Source organism: Sus scrofa, chromosome 5, assembly GCF_054392235.1.
Source record: "Sus scrofa isolate SSC_HxYL_T2T_F1_AM1 chromosome 5, Sscrofa_HxYL_maternal_Yorkshire_Landrace_v2.0, whole genome shotgun sequence".
NCBI classification, from domain to species: domain Eukaryota; kingdom Metazoa; phylum Chordata; class Mammalia; order Artiodactyla; family Suidae; genus Sus; species Sus scrofa.
Genome location: NC_139387.1, coordinates 38,161,474 through 38,185,111, shown reverse-complemented (window position 1 = coordinate 38,185,111; position 23,638 = coordinate 38,161,474). Strand labels below are relative to the sequence as shown.

General features: G+C 42.4%; 1 long non-coding RNA gene across 41 annotated transcripts in view; it reads left to right on the top strand.

Annotated features, from left to right (window-relative positions):
* The window catches only part of LOC102168027 (uncharacterized), a 204,251-nt gene extending 182,162 nt beyond the window's left edge, over positions 1-22,089 (top strand). For 24 of the 41 annotated variants that reach the window (XR_014803622.1, XR_014803626.1, XR_014803607.1 and 21 more), the window contains 3 exons: positions 6,255-6,485; positions 7,830-8,008; positions 21,237-22,089. This is a non-coding gene — a long non-coding RNA (uncharacterized LOC102168027). Of the gene's footprint in view, positions 1-1,598; positions 1,721-4,691; positions 4,825-6,254; positions 6,486-7,829; positions 8,447-16,911 lie in introns of those variants that run through there. The other 17 variants (XR_014803593.1, XR_014803606.1, XR_014803582.1 and 14 more) reach the window with 12 other exon arrangements.
* Positions 22,090-23,638: the final 1,549 nt, after the last annotated feature.

Below are 23,638 nucleotides of genomic sequence, written 5' to 3'. Positions count from 1 at the left end.
TGTCACTGTTGTGTCCACAGGAGGTTTCAAGGAGGGCGATGGCTGAGGATGTTGGTTCTGGACTCATAAGACCCAAGTTTGACTCCCAGTACTACCATTTACCAGTTGTATAAACATGGCAAGAATCTTAGCTCTCTAAACCTCAGTTTACCCAAATACTGATATGGTGATTACAACTGTACCAAATTTATCAGATATTATTGAAGGTCATTAAATAATATGAAGGGTATAAAACTATGCTACCCCCAAATATGTCACTTTGGCATAAAGATTATTTTGAGCTATAAGCAATCAAGAAACAGACACAGAACAAAGCTCTCTAGCTTCATCCTATTTGACTAAAAGCAGGGCATAAATTTCCTCTTATGGAAGTGTCCCCCTGCTTGACACTCTTGTACCAAGAGGGGCAGAATGACTCAGTCCCTGGAGACAACTCTAGACTTTTAGCCCAGAGATGGCACTGAGTGGAATCTGCCTCGGAAAACTTACTAAAGTGAAAACAACCCTCTTCTTCATTTTCTCACATATATACCTTCCCACAATTCACTATTCCTGGAAGCTCAAATCCCTTTTCTTTTGTCTTGTTATGTCTTCACGTTTGTCATTCTTTGTAAAATGGTAAATAAGCCACCAGGTCTGACTGCCTCTTTGGAGTTTTCACTTCATTTTTATGAGTCCTCCCCTATTCATATGAACTAAACCTTTTTCTCCTGCTAATCTTTTATCAGCTTCTTTTTCAGAGTCTCAGCCACTGAGCCTAAGAGGGTAGACAAAAACTTTTTTTTTCCTTCCCCAACCAAGATCCCATATTCAAAAAGTTGTGTTTATGTCCTAGAAAGGTACATGCTCAGTTAATAGTGGTGGTTTCTTCATGCTCAAGAAATACAAAACAATGGAGTTGCAAACATTCTCCTTGATTCATTTCTGGCTAATACTGCTTTTCCTAAAAGTAGCCTCTAAGTTAGCTTCATCAGCCTATGAAGCAAATTATCATTATCTTTTTCATAACATCATTCGCATTTAACATTTATGGGGAGCTTAGTATGTGCTGAAAACCAGTGTAAGGTAAGCACTATCGCTCTCCTCATTTTACAGATGAGGAAACCAAGACTCGGAGATGTGAAATAACTTCCTCAAGGTTACATGGCCTGCATGGCTAATTATTATGTTCTACACCTCTCTGGTGATGGAGTAAAGACAGAAAGTGGAAAAAAAAAAAAGATAAGGAAAAGACTCTGTAGAAATACCCTCATGTTGAAAAAATACCTTGTATTTGGCCAGTACTTAAATGATGAATGATTGACATAAAATAAAATTATATGAACAGCCAATGAGGCCAGTCCTTCTCCTGGCCACAGCTCTTTAACTATATTGGTATTATCAGAAGGGGACAACTGTTCATCCCACCCTGAACTTTGTAAGTATTAATTTCCCATCCATTTACCTTTAAGGCATCTTCTATCAGGTAATCGCGAGAAATTGCTCCGTGTGTCACATTATGTTTGTGTCTTTTGCTTCCTCCTCACCCCATAAAATCTAGATGATAAACCAGCTGGCTGAGTAGCTTAAAATCCTTTTCTGCTCCACTCTTAATGCAGCTCTGTGGTTTTGTTCTATAAGCAAGATTGGATGGCGTGTTTGTGAAAAAGCAGTGAAATCTCTTGGAACAAAATGTGATCGCTTTTGCAATCATTCTGCACCAAAGCACATTTATAAGCCAGTAAGTTCCACGTTGTTCCTTTCAAATTCTCGTTTCCATCAGCCAAGCCCAGAGCTCTGGAAGATTAGATTATTTTAAAAGTATTTGTATGTCATTTGCTGACACTATGTGCTAATTTCCCTGGGCCAAGCTGTTTGAGTTCATTCAGATTAAGGATTTCCATTAGCCGTTAAGTAAAGTCTCCTGTCCTTGACCCTGTAATTAAGAGAAATGAGGATATGACCCTGGACTGCATTTCCAAATAGGTCAGCATTCAGTCTCATTGCCAGAGGAGCCTCTCTAAGTGTTAATAGAGAAACCCAAAGGTTCCTCCAGTTCTCTGGAGAGAAGTTTTGCTTATGGTCCACCGGCTTGAGTCAGATCCCGCTTAGATCACTAGTTGACAAATTACATTCTATTAGCAAGTATTGCAGTTTTGGGGATCTGATATATAGAGGTCATCCCAAGAGGTATATGATCACCGCTGAAATTGTAAAAGTGGGGAAAGGTTGGTCCTGGGGCAGTCTCACCCTTAGAACTGGGCAGCTGGGTCCCCCGACCTGGACCCCACACTGGTCTTCCTCTGAGCAAACCTCTCTCCACATAGTGAGGACTCCGTGAAGCCAAGGAGATGTGTCTTCCCTGAGGTCAACCCTCAGTTCCAGACCATCCTCGCCAAATGACCTGTAGCAAATGCCAGTCTCTTTCTTGGGTCTGTCCTCCCAAATATAGCCATTGCCATATACACACCCCTGGGCTCCAGAAATGGCCAATTAGTAGCTACTGGTAGGTAGGGACTGGGACAGATCTTGGACCTGATGATTGGTCCTCATGGATGCTCACATAGCCCCTTCTTCCTCCCCGCTCCCATAAAGATGGTTCAAGCCATCAGTGGAGAAAAAATGGGGTAAGACATGGGCTTGAGTCCTCTACTTGTACTTTTGCCCTGGACTCTGCAAATGGCAGAAACAGGACTGTAGGGGAAGAAAGGAGTGAGTTTGTTGGATCACCTCAAACTTGCAGGTTAATTAATCTGATTTGTAAACCGTCACGTGCTAGCTCTGAAGAAGTCAGGCTCATGCAAAACCTACCTTTAAAGCAAATGGTGCACAAATTGATGTCTAGTTTTTTTTCAATGAGAACCAAACCTGCCAGGCCAACTGGGATGTTCCTGCCAGTTGATCAAATATTTGCTCCCTAGAGAAAACTCTACATGAAAAGCCAGATTATAATCAAATATGTTCTTAGCAAATGTGGAGTCAGAGGAACAGGAGTCAAGGGCAAGGCCAGTGCTTCAGGATGATATCGTCTGAGATCCACCTCAGGTTTGAGGATATACCTGCTATGTGACCTCAAATGCCTATAATGCCAGCTTCTTGGTGGCTTCTAAGAAGAAGGCTAAAGACTCACTGACAATTTTGCATCTTTGGATCATCTGTAGACCACCCCTATTTGGTTTATGGACCATGGATTCTGTCTTGACATATATTAATTCTGATGATTAATCAAACATTTTCTTTCCTTTCCTTTTATTTTATTTTATTTTTGTCTTTATAGGGCCACACCCATGGCATGTGGAAGTTCCCAGGCTAGGGGTTAAATCAGAGCTATAGCTGATGGCCTACATTACAGCCACATCGATGCAGGATCTGAGCTGCATCTGCGACCTACTCCACAGCTCTTGGCAATGCCAGATCCTTAACCCACTGAGGGAGGTCAGGGATTGAACCCACATCTTCATGGATACTAGTCGGATTCGTTACCACTGAGGCATGATGGGAACTCCCTCTTTTCCTTTTAGTCAAGCTTTGAATGAATTTATAGTCTTTATTTTTCCTGCTTGGAATTTATGCCTTTAAAGTGAAATTTTCAGGAGTTTCTACTGTGCTGCAGTGGGTTAATGATCCAGCTTGCCTCTGTGGCAGTGTTTGATCCCCAGCCTGGCACAGTCTGGTGTTGTCCCAGCTGTGGGGTAGGTCTCAGCTGTGACTCAGATTCAATCCCTGGCCTAGAAACTTCCATATGCTGCACGTGTGGCCATTAAATCTAAAAAATAAAAATAAAAAATAGGAGTTCCCATTGTGGCTCAGTGGGTTATGAACCTGACTAGTGTCCATGAGGTTGCGGGTTTGATTCCTGGCCTTGCTCAGTGGATTATGGATCCGGTGTTGCCGTGAGCTGTGGTGTAGGTTGCAGATGCGGTTCAGATCCCACGTTGCTGTGACTGTGGTGTAGGCTGGCAGCTACATCTCCCAACTTGACTCCTAACCTGGGAACTTCCATATACTGCAGGTGCGGCCATAAAAAGAAAAAAAAAGGGGGGGGGGTGGGGAGAAAAGAAAAGAAAAAGAAAGTGAAATTTTCAGAAAGAAAACTTGGTTGGTGCTGTATTGCTGTATTGTATCAATAGCAAGTCTAGAAGAAAGTGTAGGAGTCTCTGTTGGCCATGAGAAGACTGACAACTTTATAAACCTTTTGAGAGTTATTCCCATCCCTAAGAGGGACATGGGACATTTTCAGTTTTTATTAAAATTACTTACACGCATTTTTCTTTTCATGTCCTTGGCTTATAATCTGGGTAATTTGCATTGTTTATTGTAAATGATTTTTTATATCCTGGATTTGAAAGCAAAAATGCAACAGGGATGGTCTTCAAGCTTTCCATCATCCCTTCCCTGCCAATTCCTCCATCCAGTATTACTTTTTCTATTTCTCTAGCCACAAAGAAACAGAAGAGACATTCTAGAGTGGTCCGCATAGCCTCATAGATAGGGATAAACATAAAGTCTGACAAATAAATCACGTGATGTCTCCATCTCAAAGTTTAAGAGGTGTTCTGATGTCTGTATTTAAGGTCTTGTGCGAATCACAGAGGGTGAAAAATCCAGAGCAGATCAATGTGTGTGTGTGTGTGTGTGTGTGTGTGTGTGTGTGTGCACATAAGCACAGACACATTTTAATGCCCTTTGGTTATTGATTCCCTTTGTGCTAGGTACTTCTTGGGATCTGTGATAGAGGATGCAACATAACTGCAGGTAGATGCGTGACTTTCCTCACCTAGTGATGAGAAAAGGAGGATTAAAAAGATCCAGCCAAAAGGGATCTGTTGGTTAAACCTGGGGTGGGTGAGTCCAAGTTTTGTGACCCAAATAATGTATTTCTGAATGGAATCGACTTTCAGGCTTCAGCGTATTTATCAAGAGAACAGAAAATCCCCACTTGATTCTAAAACTATTCCCTGACAGTGCCCACATTTAGTTAAGATTTTATAGCATGCAGCATCTGAAGATCTCAGAAAACCCTTTCTAGACAATTCCATGCTCAGGATTGCCTCTTGCCTTTATTTACAACGTTGTTCTCTCTTCTTGCCAACTTATGAATCTTAGGCCATTGCTGGGCCTCACATTTTGCTGCTGTGTGAGGTTGGGCAGAAGCCAACAGGGAATCAATCTAGTTGAATGTGCTGCCAGAAGAGGTGCTGCTAAAGGAGAGCTCTGTCGACCACAGGGCCCAGCAATTCTGGCCATTGGTCTAAAGAAGAGAGTGCGTTCGATGAAAGATATCCCAACAGCTGCAAGACACTGAGCCCAGAAAACAGCAACAGTAACAACAAACATTTGCAGAAAATATAGTCATACTTCTAGGCTTGGCAATGAATATTTCCATCCAGAAAAATGAAAACACAGAATCTGAATTGTTATTAAACTTTGAAATAAATATATTGCAGGATGAGGGAGAAGAGCTAGAATCTTCACACACTTTCATGTCTACAGTTGATAAATGATAGCAGCATATGTGTATCATTTAGAAAAACGGACCCAGTTTAAGAACAAAGAGTTGCCTCTGGAGGGTGAAATGGGTGTGCATGTGAGAACCATAGCTTAACAATAGGCTCACTAGTTCCCATTCAACTTCTGAAATCACATTCATGTGTGACTATAATAAAACAATATTGAAAAAATTGAACTTTGTCCAATTCCATAAATTAGTGCATTGGGACATCAACATTACTAACTTCTCATTCCCTGTGTAAAGGCCAAGGACCACAGCACCTCCCACCTTGCACCCTCCCACCTTGGAGCCCCCTCTGCTGTGCAATCCAAAAACTCTGTAACTGGGACGGTGAATTCTCCCGGCCTAGAGTGACTATGAAAGTCTGTTTTCATCATTTCTGGGTTTTCTGCACAGACAGGCTTCCCATACAGGAGATGTTACTGATGGCTTTGTTGAAGGAGGATTTAGTCGATAACATGGAAATAGTTTGTAATAAGAGATAAATATTTGCAATAAGAGGCTTGGTTTTTTAAGGAAATGTACCCTTCTAATTGCCACCGTCGACCATAAATTTGCATTCTTAATGAAGGAGAAAGCAAAGTAGTGAAATGTTAACCGACTCTGAGTTTGGAGAGATGGGTAAATTAGCCTCTTGGGAGTTTACACAGTTCCTCTCTTGAATTCACTTGTTCTTCTTCATTGTTTATTTGCACATACCTGGTTTCACATAAGTAATAAAAGATTTTTCTTTCTCTCTGTGCTTATCTATGTTACACACCAGAGACCTTACCTGAAACTTGAACCCTGGGGAGAGGCTATTCCCAACAAAAACTACCAAAGCGCAGAGCTAGAGATTCCCTGGTGACAACGGCTTTTAAATCCAGTGGAAACAGAGAACTGCATGAAGCAGCAGAGGGGTCAGCTGCAAGCCGGGGCCCTGCCCCCAGCCCCTGGTAACCAGAATCCCCCAGTCTTTGGAAAGGTAGATACCAATGGCACTACCTTCAGCCAGGTAAACAATGCAATTCTAAACCCAACAATCTGGGGGAGGTTGGACATTTACGTCTGCAGAGAACAATACCAGGCACTGGCCTCACTCCAGACCTGCATGCCAGGCACCCTGTTGGCCAGCTCTGTGGCGCCTGTGTCTCAGCTCCAGATTCCCTGCCTTTTGGTCCATGCTCCAAGGCACCTTCATGCCAAGAAAACAAATGGGGATAGAAAATATAGCTTGGTGGCTACCGCAGTGACTGCTGCTGTGGGAATTGTTTGAAATATCAAAGAACCATTGCAGATCCAGAGTGACAGCGGCCGTGGTGAACATACACTCGCACTATCATAATGGACTAGAAATCAGAGGGTGTGTATTCAGTTATCAGCTCCACTACTTCCCATCTTGTAACATTAGTCTAGTTGTCAACTAGTAAAGGTCTGCTACAAAGCACAAGCTCCCAAAGCTGGTCATTTGTTAATAAATGCCAAAGTCACTTAAGTGTTTGGGGCCTCTGTGGCTCCCTATTAAAAATAAGGGGGTTGATATCTTGGCAATAATGACAGCGACTGTTATTTATTGGGTGATTACTATGTGCTGGGCACTGCTGTGAATTAATTAAATCTTTTAGTTGTCACAGAAACCCACTTCTTTTAACATGCAAGGAAATCAAAGCACAGAGAGGCTAAGTAACCGGCCCAAAGTTGGTAAGAGACATAACACGAGATTCAAAACTTCAAAGCCCATGTGTTTATCCATTTTGTCAATATCTACCTTATGTTATTCTCATTTTGTCAATTATCATCATCAGTGGGAAGATGTTTAATCTCTTCTTCCAATTCTATGTGTACTGCCTGTATTACTTCTCATAGATTGATCCTTTAAGTATCCATCTATACTTGAGCCTCCAAACGTCACTGTAAAGCCTCCAAAAATTTATTTATTTACACTCCAAAAATGAGAAATCAGGAATTTTGTACCTACCTGCGGACGCAGTATAAAGTGGACAGGGCTAGCAAGTAGGTTGAATGCCAACGGGCAACACAAAGGAGCCGATCTAACAGGGTACAAGCACTGGGACCATATGTAGCCGTGTACTATTTATACTATGCATAGCTATGTACTGCTGACCAGCTCTCTAACATGGAAAGACTTGACATGTCATTTCCCTAAGCAGCGTCACAGGCCAAGAGCTGAGGTAGACAGAGGAGCCCCAGTCATGTGGAAGAAAAGCACTGGACTTAGATTTCGATAATTGAATGAAGGTCTTACTGGTTGCACAACCCTGGGCAAGACTGTTTCCCTCACTGAACCTGCCTCTACTTCTGTAAAATGGGGATGTGTGATGTTTGATGCACCTCACAGGCTTGTCATGAGGATTGAATGGGATGACAAGGAAACTACTTGGCAAACTCTAAAGACTTGCTACTCAAAGGGGCTCCTCAGACCTGCAGCACCAGCATCATTCAGAAGTTTGTGAAAAAGGCAAATCTCCCCACCCCAGACCTCCTGAGACAGAATCTGCATTTTAGCAGCATCCCCAGGTTAGTCATATGCACGTTAAAGTTGAGAAGCCCTGCTCTAAGGCACTAAATCAGTGCAGCCTGTTGTAATTTGGGGCTCTGTTTTCCTTGCATATACTTCATATGTAATGAAATGTAACACAGCCACATTTAAAGGACTGTGCCAGGGAGTTCACGTCGTGGCACAGCAGAAACGAATCCGACTAGGAACTATGAGGTTGCGGGTTCAATCCCTGGCCTCGCTCAGTGGGTTAAGGATCTGGCATTGCCGTGAGCTGTGGTGTAGGTCACAGACACGGCTTGGATCTGGCATTGCTGTGGCTGTGGTGTAGGCTTGGCAGCTATAGCTTCGATTAGACCCCTAGCCTGGGAATCTCCATATGCCACGAGTGTGGTCCTAAAAAGGACAAAAAGGCAAAATAAAATAAACTAAAAATAAAAATAAAGGACTGGACCGGCTCAAAGTTTTCCACCTCCTCCTTCCCTGGAACCCGATGACTGTGCCAGGTGTGGGCCCCAGTCGCCACCCATGTGACAAGCAGACTATTCCTAGAGAGCAGTTCCCTTTGCTGAGTTAGGAACCACCTGAGCGAGGCACTGCCTTGTAAAATGCCTGGCCATTTTTGAGTTGGGAGAACCAATAAAGTGCAAACCCACATATCAAGAACTGTCTCAGCCCTGGGAAATGTTGTTAAATATGAGACTGAAGGGGAGTAGCAGCCAAAGTGGAGTTGCAGTGGATTTTAATCTCTTCTGCCCAGTCCCTAAAAGCAGCAGCTAGAGGAATCACCTCAGAGTGGGAGGGCTCCTTGTCATAAATTTGTCTTTTATTAGATCCCTGTTATGGATGGGAGGCATGTAACAGGTGCCTCACGAATGCCGGTGAAACTGGGTTGAATACTCTGTCTGCTTCCTAACTGTTAAAAGAGCTTCCCATTGTGGCTCAGTGGTTTTAGAACCTGACTAGTATCCATGAGGATGCGGGTTCTATCCCTGGCCTCCCTCCGTGGGTTAAGGATCCAGCGTTGCCATGAGCTGTGGTGTGTGTAGGTCACAGACAAAGCTCAGATCCCGTGTTGCTGTGGCCGTGACATAGGCCAGCAGCTGTGACTCTGATTCGCCCCCTAGCCTGGGAACTTTTGTATGCTATGGGTGTGGCTCTAAAAAGAAAAAAAGAAATTTTTTTAAGAAAAAAAAAATTTAGAAAGAGCTTTAAAACTGCAGTTTAGAGGAAGACAGTGTGGGGTAGCCGGAGGGGTCCTGCTTGGGCTGTTTGCTCGAACTCCTTCCGCTTAAAGTATTCAGTCTCCCAAGGTGCTGTGTTTTAGGGTAGCATGTCCTAAAACCCCTAACTAGCCAAACCGAGGAGTCCTTACATTCTATCTAGCCAGCTCCTGGTGTCCTGACAGGTTCACAATTGTTTTAAAGCTCATCTCAGAAAACAAAGGGACAGAAGACTCTGAACAAACACTTCTCACTAAGTTCTCCCAGTTTATGACACTCACCTCGTATTCTATGGCCTGAAATATTTCTACATGACTGTGTGTTCTTCATCAAGCCCAGCAGAAAAATACTCAGGTTTAACTTTTCCTCCAGGTCTTCGTTTCCTTATGCAGGCTTCCGTATCACGTAAAATTTATATTCAGTACTTTTGGACAATTTTCTCCTGTTTATCTGTCTTTGTAGGTTTCATTTTCAGACCCAGCCGGGTACCCTAAAAGGGTCAGGGAAAACTTTTTTTCCTCCCTTACACTAGCTTACCTCCTTTTCACGTGCGTGGAAGCACACACATGTCACTGTTCCTTCTTTTCACCCCTGTTATCGTTTTCTCCATCTTCCATTCCCTTGGTCAAAGCTTAACCAAGTGAACACATAAATTTTAATAACCTGTCAAAATGTCATAATGGAAATGGAACAATTCCATTTGTAAATCACTATTGACCAAAAAAAATTCTTTGCCTTTCAAACATGTTTTAAATAGATGTCCTAAATTTGGTTTGTTTAAGAAACAGTCTGTTCCAGAAAGTCTATGACTAAGACATGAATGACAAAAACACATTAATGAAGTATTAGTGCATAGACTTAAGTAATTGTACACTGTTCTACAACTTCAGAGGTCAGAGATCTGTGCTGTGTAGAGGTGGGTCAAGGAAGGGAAAACCCTCCCATTTGGAGAAAGTCTCCACTGGAGAATATCCCGGTTGGGATTGTGTAGTTCTCAGGAGCAATGCTATTCTAAATTTTGGGGGTTTGCTCTTACCAGAAAAGAAAAAGGAAGCAAGCACATGGAAGGGCCATAGCACCCTTTCCTTGAGCACCGATTATCCGTGGTGAGGCAGAGAGAGTTGCCTGGGAAAACTTGGTCATCAAGATCACCCCAGGCCCAGAATGTGAGAGCTTGGGTAGAGTTGTGTGTGTCCAGCGACACATTTGCACTTCCAAGAAGGTACCAAAGTTGCTTTTACTCTACCTCAGAGGTAGGAGTGTGTAAAGCCCCATTCAGTAACAGTGCAAAGTCTGGCAGAAGGTCCCCATACATTCACATGTGTTTATTTACATTTTGTTCTAAAATCTACATTCAGGAGTTCCCGTCGTGGTGCAGTGGTTAACGAATCTGACTAGGAACCATGAGGTTTCAGGTTCGATCCCTGGCCTTGCTCAGTGGGTTAGGGATGCGGCATTGCTGTGGCTCTGGTGTAGGCTGGCAGCTTAGCTCCGATTAGACCCCTAAGCTGGGAACCTCCATGTGCTGCAGGAGCAGCCCTAGAAAAGGCAAAAAGACCAAAAAATAAAATCTATGTCACCTACACTGCAGGCTTCTCTGGCCATAGGGTGAGTCTCCAGGATCTTTTATTATTATATATTTATTGGAGTATATTTGCTGTCCAGTGTTGTGTTAGTTTCTGGTGATTCAGTTATATGTGTGTATAGAAGAATCTGTTCTTTCTCAGATTCTTTTTCATAATGATTTAATACAAGATATTGAGTATAGTTCCTAGGCTCTACAATAGGACCTTGTTTATCTACTCAGGGTCTTTTAAAAGAGAGACAAAGGGGCTTATCCTAAAGGAAGCCAGTAGAGACCCACAGTTTAGTTTTGGGACAAAAAGCAGCCTCCTAGGAAGTGTTTTTAATAAAGTCCAACTTTCAGATCATACCCTGATCCAAGTGATTCAACCCAACCTGACTCCTCAGAAGAGGAGGCTGCCAAAAAAACACTGCCTCAGCACAGGTTCCGTGGCAGACAAGCACGCTGGTGGCAGTGGTGGCAGACAGAGCTCTCTGGCATGGCAGACGCTGTCAAGGTGCAGACACTGGTGGCCAGTAGCAGCAGAACCCTCAGCAGCTATCTGAGGCATCGGGAGTTGAACCACTAAATTTGGCAGTGGTGGTGACCAGGATAACTCACCAAGAAGCCATCAATGAGGAGAGGAGAGAAGAATGGCAACTGCCACATCACAACTAAGGACAGCCACTGTGCACAAACGGCCTACTCTCAGAGACTCTGAGAGCTATCAAGGTAGAATTTAAGAGGAGTTCCCGTCGTGCCTCAGAGTTAAAGAATCTGACTGGCATCCATGAGGACCACAAGTTCAATCCCTGGCCTTGCTCAGTGGGTTAAGGATCTGGCATTACCATGGGCTGTGGTGTAGGTCCCAGATCCGGGTGCGGCTTGGATCTGGCGTTGCTGTGGCTGTGGTGTAGGCCGGTACCTACAGCTCTCTTTCGACCCCTAGCCTGGGAACCTCCATATACTTCGAGTGTGGCCCTAAAACGCAAAAAAAACAAAAAAAAAAGGTAGAATTTAAGAGGCATGGAATTGGGGGTAGGATTGGGGGTGGGGGTGAGTCCTGCACAGAGGTCACATCAGAGGCAGAGAAATATAATGAACTTTTGCTTTGTGCTCCCCAGCCCAAGACTGGTAGGATATGGGACGCAAAGGATAGAATAGAAGAGTCCAAGGTTGTGGAAGTGTGAACCTTAAATCTGAGATTCAGCCATCCATGCTTACAGAAGGCTCAGATGGGGAGCTTTTAACTAGACACCAGTATTCAGTTGGCAGCATTTACTACTCAGGCTTATAAATTACAATTTTTTTTGGTTGGATTTGATTTTATTTAAAATTCTCTCTTCTTTTCTAGACCCAATGTCACTGCTTTAATCCTGTAAAATATTATATGCCAGTTTTAGTGCAACTAAAAAATTATAGGCGTTCCCATCGTGGCTCAGTGGTTAATGAACCCAACTAGCATCCATGAGGATGCGGGTTGGATCTCTGGCCTCGCTCAGTGGGTTAAGGATCCGGTGTTGCCGTGAGCTGTGGTGTAGGTCACAGATGTGGCTTGGATCTTGTATTGCTGTAGCTGTGGCGTAGGCCTGTGGCTACAGCTCTGATTCAACCCCTTGCCTGGGAACCTCTGTATGCTGCCAGTGCAGCCCTAAAAAGACAAAAGGATACATACATAAATAAATAAATAAATAATAAAATAATAAATTAAATGGATAGTGCAAAAGGTGATAGTACTAGATTACTACTGTTTGAAGAAAAAAATCAGATTTTCAGCCACCTCAGCTATTGTCAGAACCTCTGCAGCTGCTGCTAAGCCACACAGATACCCAGAGCACAGGGTCCACCATTCCCCAGCTGTGTTTTCCATTGAACTTTTCCTAATAGACTTCTCACTCCTGCTCACTTCTTCATTAATGGATAGCAGCACATTACTCAAGATCCATTGTTACATTAAGTGAGGATAACAGTCATTTCTATCAGAAAGTGAGGGCTCTAATGAGTCAAAGAAGTTATCCTGAAGATATTTATAATTTCTTTTCCTCCCACGTTCCCTCCTGAGTGAATCTACCCACCACTGCCCCAGCCTAAAAGGGGAGCCCTACAAGCCACATGACTATTTTACTTGGCCTCAGCTGATTATATGCCAGGCGAACAGCTGAGTCAGCCTGCACCAGTCAGATTCTCTTTCACAGGAATTTGAAATGTGAGAGAGTGAGGAATTTCGCCCTGAAGAACCAAGATGGAAGTTGATGGAAACTTGGAGTCCGAGATGAGATTTAGGGCTAGCCACGATGGGTGCAAGAGGATGAGTGGACAGGGCAGTTGGCCTGTAGAAAGAAGAAGGAAGTGGTCTTTCATCTTTTCATTTTTTTAATGATTTTTATTTTTTTCCGTTATAGCTGGTTTTCAGTGTTCTGTCAATTTTCTAGTGTCCAGCAAGGTGACCCAGTCACACATACCTATATACATTCTAGAAGTGGTCTTTCAGAGAGAAACAGGCAAGACATGGTGCATTCCCTCAAAGAGAAGGAGAGATGATGGGAGAAACTTCTAGTAATTATCTGGTTCCCATAAATCTCAGCTCAAAGGCACTCCTACATTTAGTGTGTAATTCTTCTGTATTCTAAGGTAATAAACTCACTGTTCTTTAGTTACCTTAAATTTGTATTGCTTGCAAAAAAAAAAAAAAAAAAAAAAGAATAGAGAAATAATTGTAAGATCCTAACATGGAAAGCACCGTACACATATGATAATAGTTCTGTCTTTGATTCTTTGATTGTCACCTAGGACAGAGCAGCCACTGGGGAAAGGAGGAATGGGTGAACGGTCTGGCCTTCCAGGCAAGAGCAGCTCCAGGTGCCACCTTTCAAAGTATGAAAGTGACCAACACCCTCATAAATGAAGAGTCAGCCAGTGGAACACTCTGGGAAAATGTCCAAGATTTTTTCTTTGGACTGCACCTGCAGCATATGGAAATTCCCAGGCTAGGGGTGGAATTGGGGCTATAGCTACCGGCCTACACCACAGCCACAGCAACACTGGAAATGCAGCTCTGCTTTCCTTTGCATCAGCTTCATTCTTGGGCACACAATCCACCGTGATGGGAAGAAGGCCCCCAGCAGCTCCAGGCTTACTCCTACCAGCTTAATAACTCCCATGGAGGTTAGCTCCTTGCTGAAAGTTCCAGTCACATTCCCAGGGATGGTTCTGATGGGCCTGACTTGGGTCCTATACTTACCCTAAATCAATCACAGTTGCCAAGGATATGAGATACTTTCTTTTCTCAGGCCTGGGTTCTTCCTGACCTGAGAGAGTGGTATCAGCCTCCCCTGATTCATAGGGACTGAGGGCTGGACGAGACCTTTGCCAGGAGAAAATCAATGGGTGCTGTAACCAAAATAAGGAAAGAGGCATCCGGGGAGAACTCTTAAGAGAGACCATGAGCATGAGCACCTGAGACTTAAAAATGAGAAGTAAGCCTTCTTTAGCAGGGAAAACCTCTTTAAGATGGGCACAGTGACCAAAAGACTCGTGGGCATTTATTACATATGGCTGGCCCTCACCGACTGCACAAATATTTATTAAGCCCTGACCACAAAGAGCCTGCGGTACCTATGGGTGAGTCAGTCACTGTCCTGAGGCTCAGCCACCACACCCGAGGTCTCACTGCCAGTTGCCTGAGTCATCCCATGCCCCACCCAGCGTTTTGCCTCTCCCATTGTTTTCTTGAGTCTCCTGGGATGGATGGCCAGCTCTTGGAGCCGAGAAAGAGACGGGGTGTCTTTCAGAAAGACGTGAGCCACCTCCTGTAAGCAAAGGTAGCAGAAGAGCTGGCTCAGGTGGGTGTGGTGGTAGTTACTCACTTAGCAGTTTCCTGATGCATTTAACATGGGATTCTTTCTTATAAAAACTTGATTCACATGCAGCATCTACCTTTTTCCATTTCTCTGTTTAAACACATACACACACAATGCTTATCATCCTTTGAGATCCAAATAGCTCAGAGATGTCTCTTCTGGCTTGAAGCCTCCCCTTTTCCTCCCTTTCCCCTTTTTCTCATTTCCCCCAGAGGCAGGATTTGTCCCCTCTCCCCTGTACTCCCACAGCACCATGTCAGAGTCACACTTATGGCTCTTTTCTATACTATGAAGGCTGACTGTGCAGCTACCTGGATAGCCCAGCAGACAGCGGATCCTCAGAAAGGTCAGGAAGGAAGCCAGGCTTCTCTTGTGCCCCAACATTGCAGTCAGAGTCTGGCACATAGAAAGTCCTCCACAGATGTGTAAGGGAGTGAGAGAGTGAAAATGAAAAATTACAGAGCTCAGGGAGCGAATATTTAAGGGATCATCTATGCTGGCATGTTTTCTTAGAAGTAAGTGACTCTCCATGAAGCTACTAAGAATTTTTTCTCGTAACATAATCTTGAGTAGCTTATCTATGATAGATAATTCCTGCGACTGCTCCTGGAGCCAAGAATATCCACGCTCAAAGGAAATGTTTCTCAGTAATTGTGTAGGATGAGAAGCTTGAGATCTTACAACTCAATTCAGGGGAAAACTGCAGCAGCTTAAATTACGGTCATAATGCATTCAATGTTTGGATACAATATGAAGCATTCATTAAATTCTTTACAATTAATCTGCAATTAATTTCGATACTTATGCAGTTGTGCTATACAGAATAAAATGCAGGAGTATAAATATAAATGATGAATAATAAGCCATAACTATCAGCACCTAGAATCCTTGAACAGACTGTGTAAACCTGTGGGGCTCCTGGGCATAACAAGCCTTTCTGTGTCCTCCATTTCTTGTTTTTAGGAAACAGGCCTCATTCAGCTTCCATAGCCTTCTCTAAGTTCCAAGGGACAAGTTCAGACAGTTGCTGATCAGCGAAGGAAGGGGATGCAAAGACAAGGAAGGGACAGCCAAGAAACAATAGCACAGCCTTGGGGTTGGATCCTGGTTTCCTCTCAAAGGATACACAGAATGATGTAAACATCTCATACACCTAAAAGAAAAGTTATATTCCTTATGTTCCTTTTAGAAATGAATACTTTAGGGAGTTCCCGTTGTGGCTCAGTGGTTAACGAATCTGACTAGGAACCATGAGGTTGCAGGTTTGATCCCTGGCCTTGCTCAGTGGGTTAAGGATCCAGCGTGGCCGTGAGCTGTGGTGTAGGTCGTAGACGTGGCTTGGGTCTGGTGTTGCAGTGGCTCTGGCGTAGACTGGCAGCTACAGCTCCAATTAGACCCCTAGCCTGGGAACCTCCATATGTCACAGGAGTGGCCCTAGAAAAGGCAAAAATACATACATACATACATACATACATACATACATACATATGTACATACATACTTTAAAATCAAATAGCTTAGAGTCCTTCCTTGTCCTTCTCCCTGGCTTAATTGTACCCTAAATGCAATTAGGCACCCTAAGCACAATTGCCTGTGGTCAAAGATTATTATTAGCACACGATATTTTTCAGGAACTTTCCTAGTTTGGTCTAATCTCTGACCAATGTGCCCTTTTCACAAGTACTGTTATTCTAGGCAATAAACCAGAAGACCACCATCACGATCATACTGAGATCTCCTGACTCCAGCTTTGATGACTAAGATTCCCCCAAAGAAAGAAGAATGCATATTTGTCCCAATCCGATCCTGATTCCAATCTGAAAATCTGTTTTTCTCCTTTTTACTGTAAAACTCCCGGCAGTTCGTTTCAATGGGGGGGGGGGGGGCACAGTCTTTAAGGCATTAGCCTGCTGTGGCCTCCTTTGCCCAGCAAAGCAATAAAAGCTATTTTTTTCTCCTTTACCCAAAACTCTGCCTCTGTGTTTCAATTCAGCTGTGGTAGACAGGATTTCGGCAACAGCAATAAGCCATTTGACTTTCTAGTTTCTACTGGAAATCATTTAGGGATGTTTCAGATGTTTAAAGAAGAGAATAACATTCTACTATTCCAATTAATGGCAAAAACAATCACGATGAAAGAGTGAGAAGAATTTAAATCTGTTTCAGTATGTCGTCTTGCCATACTCCCTGGTAAATAAGAGGAAATATTTCTATTTGCCCACCTTTCATTTAATAAATGTTGATTGAGCATCTGTTATGTGCTACATGTTTTCTAGGTGAAGAAGGTGGTGGATGGAAATACAAGTGACTTACCTTAAGCATAATGGACTGAAGTTCATTAAAAGATGTTGAGAATTTCTAACTTCTTACTTGTTCAAAACAATCTCTTCCCAGGGACCATTGTTGATGAGTCCTATATTTGTACACTTTCCACTTTACAAAGAGGTTTTACATAGGTATCTCTTGTAGTGTCCACAATAACCTTTAGTGTAGGCGGGACTATCATGGATCCAGTTTTGCAATTGGGGAAGTGAGACAAAGTATCCAAGATGACACCGATGAGCAGTTATTGAGCCAGGACCAGAGGACCAAGTTTCCTGGCTCTGAGTCTAGTTCTTTTTCCAGTTATTCTGCATTTAAACAGGAGGTCATACTGGTGCAGCTAAAAATGGCTTGAGAACTCAACTTTGGCCAAGACATGTTATCAAGAGTTTCTAAATGTGATCTCATTTATATTTGTATGGGGCTGTGAAGAAATTGAAGGATTGAGATTGTGATCTTTGGCATTCATCCCTTCCTCCAATAATATGTCTTAAGAATTGACGAAGACATTCACCATTCACAGAATCCAGCCAAGAAAAGATGGAACCATATATGGAACACTGTTGGTAAATTGGAGGAGTCTGAAACCGTGCTTCTGCAAGCTTTAAACAGCCACTCATCGAAAATGCACTAGATTTTAAATCCTTGGTTGCTTCTGAAGAGCTCAACTGGCTCTTTAGAATCAGACACAAAAATCAATGACATATGTCCTTGAAAAAATGAAAACCAAAACACTTTTAGCTTTGCCAAGTGAAGTTTTTCCTGAAGTGTTTCTCAGAGTGAGGTTGATATTTAGCATTCTTGAGTGAACCGTTAAGCGCTGGTGTAGTATAAATAGATGTAACTTAGAGGTTGGTGACAGGGGATTCCACTCATGTCTGTCCCTCTGCCCTCTCTCCCTTCTGTATCATGACTAAATGGACTCTAAGAAATCCTATCAACTTACAGGGCCTGGTAAGTGTAAATATCACTCCCTAGAGCCATTAACATCTGGTGCCTTTTTGACAAGTCATTATCTGGTCTCTTGCAAACTTCAAAGAGTTGTGAAGAAAGGGAAAAATTTCCAAAGGTTAAGTGATGTAATGCTATGGACTGAATTGTCTCAGTGTTGAATTCATGTGCTTCTTATCAAACTGAACTTGCGTCCATTCACTTGATGTGCAGCAAAGGCAGTATACTGACACCAGGTTGTGGTGAAGGAAAGTATAGCATTTATTGGAGGGTACAAAGCCAAGAAGAATGGGCAGCTTGTGCTCAAAAGATCCAAAATCCCTGGAATTTGAATTTTTTAAGGAATTTGGTTTTAAGGAAGGGTTTTTAAAGACAGTGTAAGGGAGAGGGTCACAGGGTGCATGATCAGCTTTTTGCACAATTCTCTGACTGGTTGATGATGAGGGAACAGGGCAATGTTTCAGGAACCTCTGTCATCAGTCTTCCAGTTCCAACCAGTCTGGGGTCTTCATGCTGGTAGTCAGCATGAAGTTACCTTCTTCCACCTAATGGGAGTTTTAGTAACTGCAAAAGTAACTCAAGAATATGGCTCAGGATATTATCTACACCCTTTGAGAAGAAACTAAGCCCTTCGCTTTGTTTTTTGGTTTACTATTATTTTGTCTTGCTTGACTGTTTCCCTTTGCTTCTGCATTTTCTCACGTCTCTGATTAAATTTGCTCTTTAGCACTCAGAGAAGGCCTAGGAAGCTAAAGCTTTTCTACAAACAAGTGGTAAGGGAGACAGGAGTGGTCTGTCCCCAGGAAGGCCCTCTCAGGGTCCTGTATGGTTTTATGTTGAAATCTAGTCCCCAATGTGGTGATATTTGGAGATCTGATTTGGGGGAGGTAATTAGGTTTAGACAAGGTCATGAAGATAGGGCCCTCGTGATAGGATTAGTGCCCTTATAAAAAGAGATACCAAAAACCTTGATTTCTCTCTCTCCTCCTCCCTCCATGTGTGCACTAAGGAAAGGTTGTGTGAGGACACAGCAAAAAGGCAGTGGCCTGCAGCTCAAGGACACAGCCTTTACCAGACATTGAGCCTGCTGGCACCTTCATCTTAGACTATTGTCTCCAGAACTGTAAGAAATAAATTTCTGTTGTTTAAGCCAACCAGTGTTAAATTTTATATGACAGTTTACGAAGAATAAGGTCTGTAGTAGAAGTGGATGAAATTTTACCCCAGAAAACCTGGCTCATCTATTATCCTTGCTTATTAACCTTTTTTGTGCCTCAGTCTGCTTATCTGTAGGGTGGGGCAATACAAGTAACTCCCCTCACTCCCAACATTGCAAGGTTCTTGTGAGAATCCAGTGAGAGGAGATTTGTGAAAGTTCCTTGGAAACTGCCTATAGCATTGCTTTTTTGCTCTTGGGGATCCTTAGTTTCATGACTCCAATAATGTGTTATTGGGAATCTCCAACTAAAGTTGAAATCCAATAATTATATAGGAAGAATAAATCAAAATTAAAATGGAAAAAGAGGCAGGTTAAGAACTTTATAAAATGTTTTTATTTTTAAAATGCTTAGAGGTTTGAACCCATGTATCCTAATTGTTTTAAGTGAATTTTTATGATTTGGTTGTTTAAAAAAAACTGCTTGTGTGAATTCTTTTATTAGAGCTCAAGAAAATTATTGTAATTCTATGTGCTATGCTATATGATTATTTTGTATTTTCTAGTACTAGTATATAGTATAAAATGATATTTGGAAGCTAATTAAATTCATGTGCAGCACTGAACTCATGTACAAATGGCACATGGTGGCAGCATGTGATATTTCAGCCCAGCTGTTATGGATTTCATTTCTTACTTTTTAAAAAATATTTTTAAAAATCTTAGAACAGATTTAGATTTTTTTTTTTAATTATGACGCTAGTTCACAGAATTCCCATAAACCCCACACCTAGTTCCCCCTATTATTAGCACCTAACATCTAACATCTAACAGTATGGTAGTGTATCTGTCACAGTAAAGGAACCAGTATTGAAACTGAGCAGGACCCTGTGGGGCTCCTGGGTGCAAAAGCCTTTGTGTCCCCCATTTCTTGTTTTTTTAGGAAACAGCCCTCATTTAGCCTCCATGACCTTCTCTGAATTCTAAAGGGCAGGTTCAAACAGTTGCTAATTAGAGAAGGAAAGGGGTGACAAGGAGGAGCATCAAGAAACAATAGTGCAGCCTCAGGGCAGGGTCCTGGTTTCTCCTTAAGGAATATACATAACATTATGTTTGGCTCTTCCGCAGAACTAAAAAGCCAGAGAGGAGGACCACCAGAACCAGTCCTGGGGCCACTAAACACCACTGAGGAAGAATGAAAGCTTGTATCTACCCTGATTCTTATCTGTGGCCCTATTTCCTACTCCCAAACTATAAGACCACCTTCTATTCTTTTTGTTGTTGTTGTCTTTTTTTTCTTTTTTTTCTTGCCATTTCTTGGGCCGCTGCCATGGCATATGGAGGTTCCCAGGCTAGGGGTTGAATCAGAGCTGTAGCTGCCAGCCTACGCCAGAGCCACAGCAACTCGGGATCCGAGCCGAGTCTGCAACCTACACTTAACGGCAACTTACGGCAACTTACGGCAACGCCGGATTCTTAACCCACTGAGCAAGGCCAGGGATCGAACCCACAACCTCATGGTTCCTAGTCAGATTCATTAACCACTGCACCATGACGGGAACTCCAAGACCACCTTCTATTCTTTCCCAAAGGAGGGCACAGTCTTTAGGGCATTAGCCTGCTGTAACCTGGCAGCAAAACAATAGAGCTATTTTTTTTTTCCTCCTTGGCCCCAAACTTTGTCTCTACATTTCCATTCAGCACTGGTGAACAGAGGTCAAGTTTCAGTAACAATATTGATACATTACTATTAACTTATTCAGATTTCCTTAGGTTGTATCTAATGTCCTTTTTCAGTTGCAGGGTCCCATCTAGGATAACACATTGCATTGTTATCGTGTCTTTTTAAGCTCCTCTTGGCTGTGACTATTTCCCAGATTTTCTTTGTTTTTGATAACTTTGAGTAGCATTGGACAGGTATTTTGTAGAATGTTCCTCAGTTGGGATTTGTCTTATGTTCTGCTCATGATTAGACTGGGGATGGAGAGGAATACTCTTACAGACATTTTAATCAGGTGGATTTGGGGCTATTCCAGTAGAGAGTCAGGTAATTATCTGGCATAGGAAAAATCTTTTGGCCTAAAGCAGCACGGTCCATAGTGGACATCTAACAACTGGAGAAATGTTGTACATACAAAGAGAAACTTATAGCAATGTCTGTTCTCCTTTTAGGCTTAACCGATCCCAGGATGTCACAGATTGCCAGAGGTCTGTTCACTATCTTAAATCCTTTCAGACATACAGATGGCCAAAAAACACATGAAAAGATGTTCAACATCACTCATTATTAGAGAAATGCAAATAAAAACCACTATGAGGCACTACCCTACACCTGCCCGAATGGTCATCATCTGAAAGTCTATAAACAATAAGTGCTAGAGAGGGTGTGGAGCAAAAGGAACCCTAGTACACTGTTGGTGGGATTGTAAATTGGTGCAACCACTGTGGAGAACACTATGGAGATGCCTCAGAAAATGAAACATAGAACTACCATTTGATCCAGCAATCCCACTCCTGGGCATCTATTCAGAGAAAATCATGACTCAAAAAGATACATGTTCTCCGATGTTCATCGCAGCACTATTTTCAACAGTCAAAACATGGAAACAACCTAAATGCCCATGGACAGAGGAGTGGATCAAGAAGAGGTGGTACATATACACAATGGAATATGACTCAGCCATTAAAAGGAACGAAATACTGGCATTTTTAGCAACATGGAGGGACCTAGAAATTATCATGCTAAGCAAAGTCAGTCAAATAATGAGATACCAATATCAAATGCTATCACTGATGTGTGGAATCTGAAAAAAGGACAGAATGAACTTCTTGGCAGAACAGATACTGGCTCATAGACTTTGAAAAATTTATGGTTTCCAAAGGAGACAAATTTATGGTTTGTGGGGGTGGGGAGATGCGCTGAGGGTGTGGGATGGAAATCCTATAAAATTGGATTGTGATGATCATTGTACAATCATAAACGTAATAAATGCACTGAGTAATAAAAAAATTTTTATTAAAAAAATCCTTTCATTCTGAAGGCTTTCAACATATTGCCTATATAGTAAGTTTCTTGTGGGGAAAATTTTTCAGTGTTTTAATGGCATTTAATGGGAAAACAGTAACTCATTTTATAGAAATCCCCTTATAGGCAATATTACTCAACTAGGTATCTGAAGCCCCATTTGTCCTGAGCATAAGTGAGTGAATATGGCATTGATATGCTGAAAAGAACTCATAACGCTGCTGCTGGAAGCATTCCTTTAGCAGAAGAGTCAAATTAATGGAGTCCTTTGCACACCAGGCACCTGGGATGTTATTTTTTTTATTTATTTACTTATTTTGGCTTTTTAAGGCTGCACCCGCAGCATATAGAGGTTCCCAGGCAAGGGGTCCAATCAGAGCTCCAGCCGCTGGCCTATACCACAACCACAGCAATGCCAGATCCAAGCCATGTCTTCAACCCACACCACAGCTCACAGCAACGCTGGATCTTTAACCCACTGAGTAAGGCCAGGAATCGAACCCTCAACCTCATGGTTCCTGGTCAGATTCGTTTCCCCTTCGCCATGACAGGAACTCCTGGGATGTTATTTTGAAGACGGAGTGGCAACTACAGTATCTAGACCTAGGTCATGCTAGGACAAGCTGATACTTCAGGAGAAGCAAGTCTGAATTTGAATCTAAGAAATTAGAGGAATCCTGAATTCCCAGGATTTAATGTTCTACAAAGGCTATGCTGTTAGTAAAAGGGAAAACAAGTTTCCAAATATAGAACAAATATAAATATTGTGTAATACACATGCATATGCTCTATCTGCACTTTGGTTTTCACATGTCCCCATGTATATATGAACGTTCAGTTACTCAATCCCTTTATAAGCCCCTTGTCATCTTTAGAACAGTGCTGTCCTGTACAACAATAACAGCTAATATTTATTTAGAGACTGTCTGTGCTTTCTATACTTTATCTCATTTAATCCTATCTGTTACAGAGACTCACTGACCTTTTCTATAAGCGAGAAAATTGGGACTTAGAGAAGTTAAGTAACTTGCTCAGAATATATAAATAAAGCCAGGATTCAGGACCAAGGCAAGAACTGTTTGGCTTCAAAGTCTCAGCTCCTAAGTCATTTCAAAATGCCTTCTGTATAAGCAAGGGACATGTCTTTTCTTAATAGCACTCATATCTCCATCCACATGGCATGTGTTTAATAACATTTGAAAATAAGGAAAGGGATGTATTATTCCTACTGATTACCATTGTCAACGTTAAAAAAAAAGAAAAAAAATCCAGTTGTCTCATCCTAATTGATCCATAAGCTAAAAAGGGTTCTGGGACCCAGTTCCAGGGTGGGGAGGAGTCTTACCCCCACACCACTGAAACCTTCTCAGACACTAGTTGGGTGTGAAATTCAACTCAATTCTGATACTGTTTATCAGGAGATAGCTGCGGATTCCACAGGTTGAGGGCTCAGTCCTACAGAACTTCATTTCCCTCCCCCTGACTTCAGAAGCCAGTCACAATTCCAGGTTATCAAGTGTGCTTCTTGACCCACCAGCTAAGTTTAGAC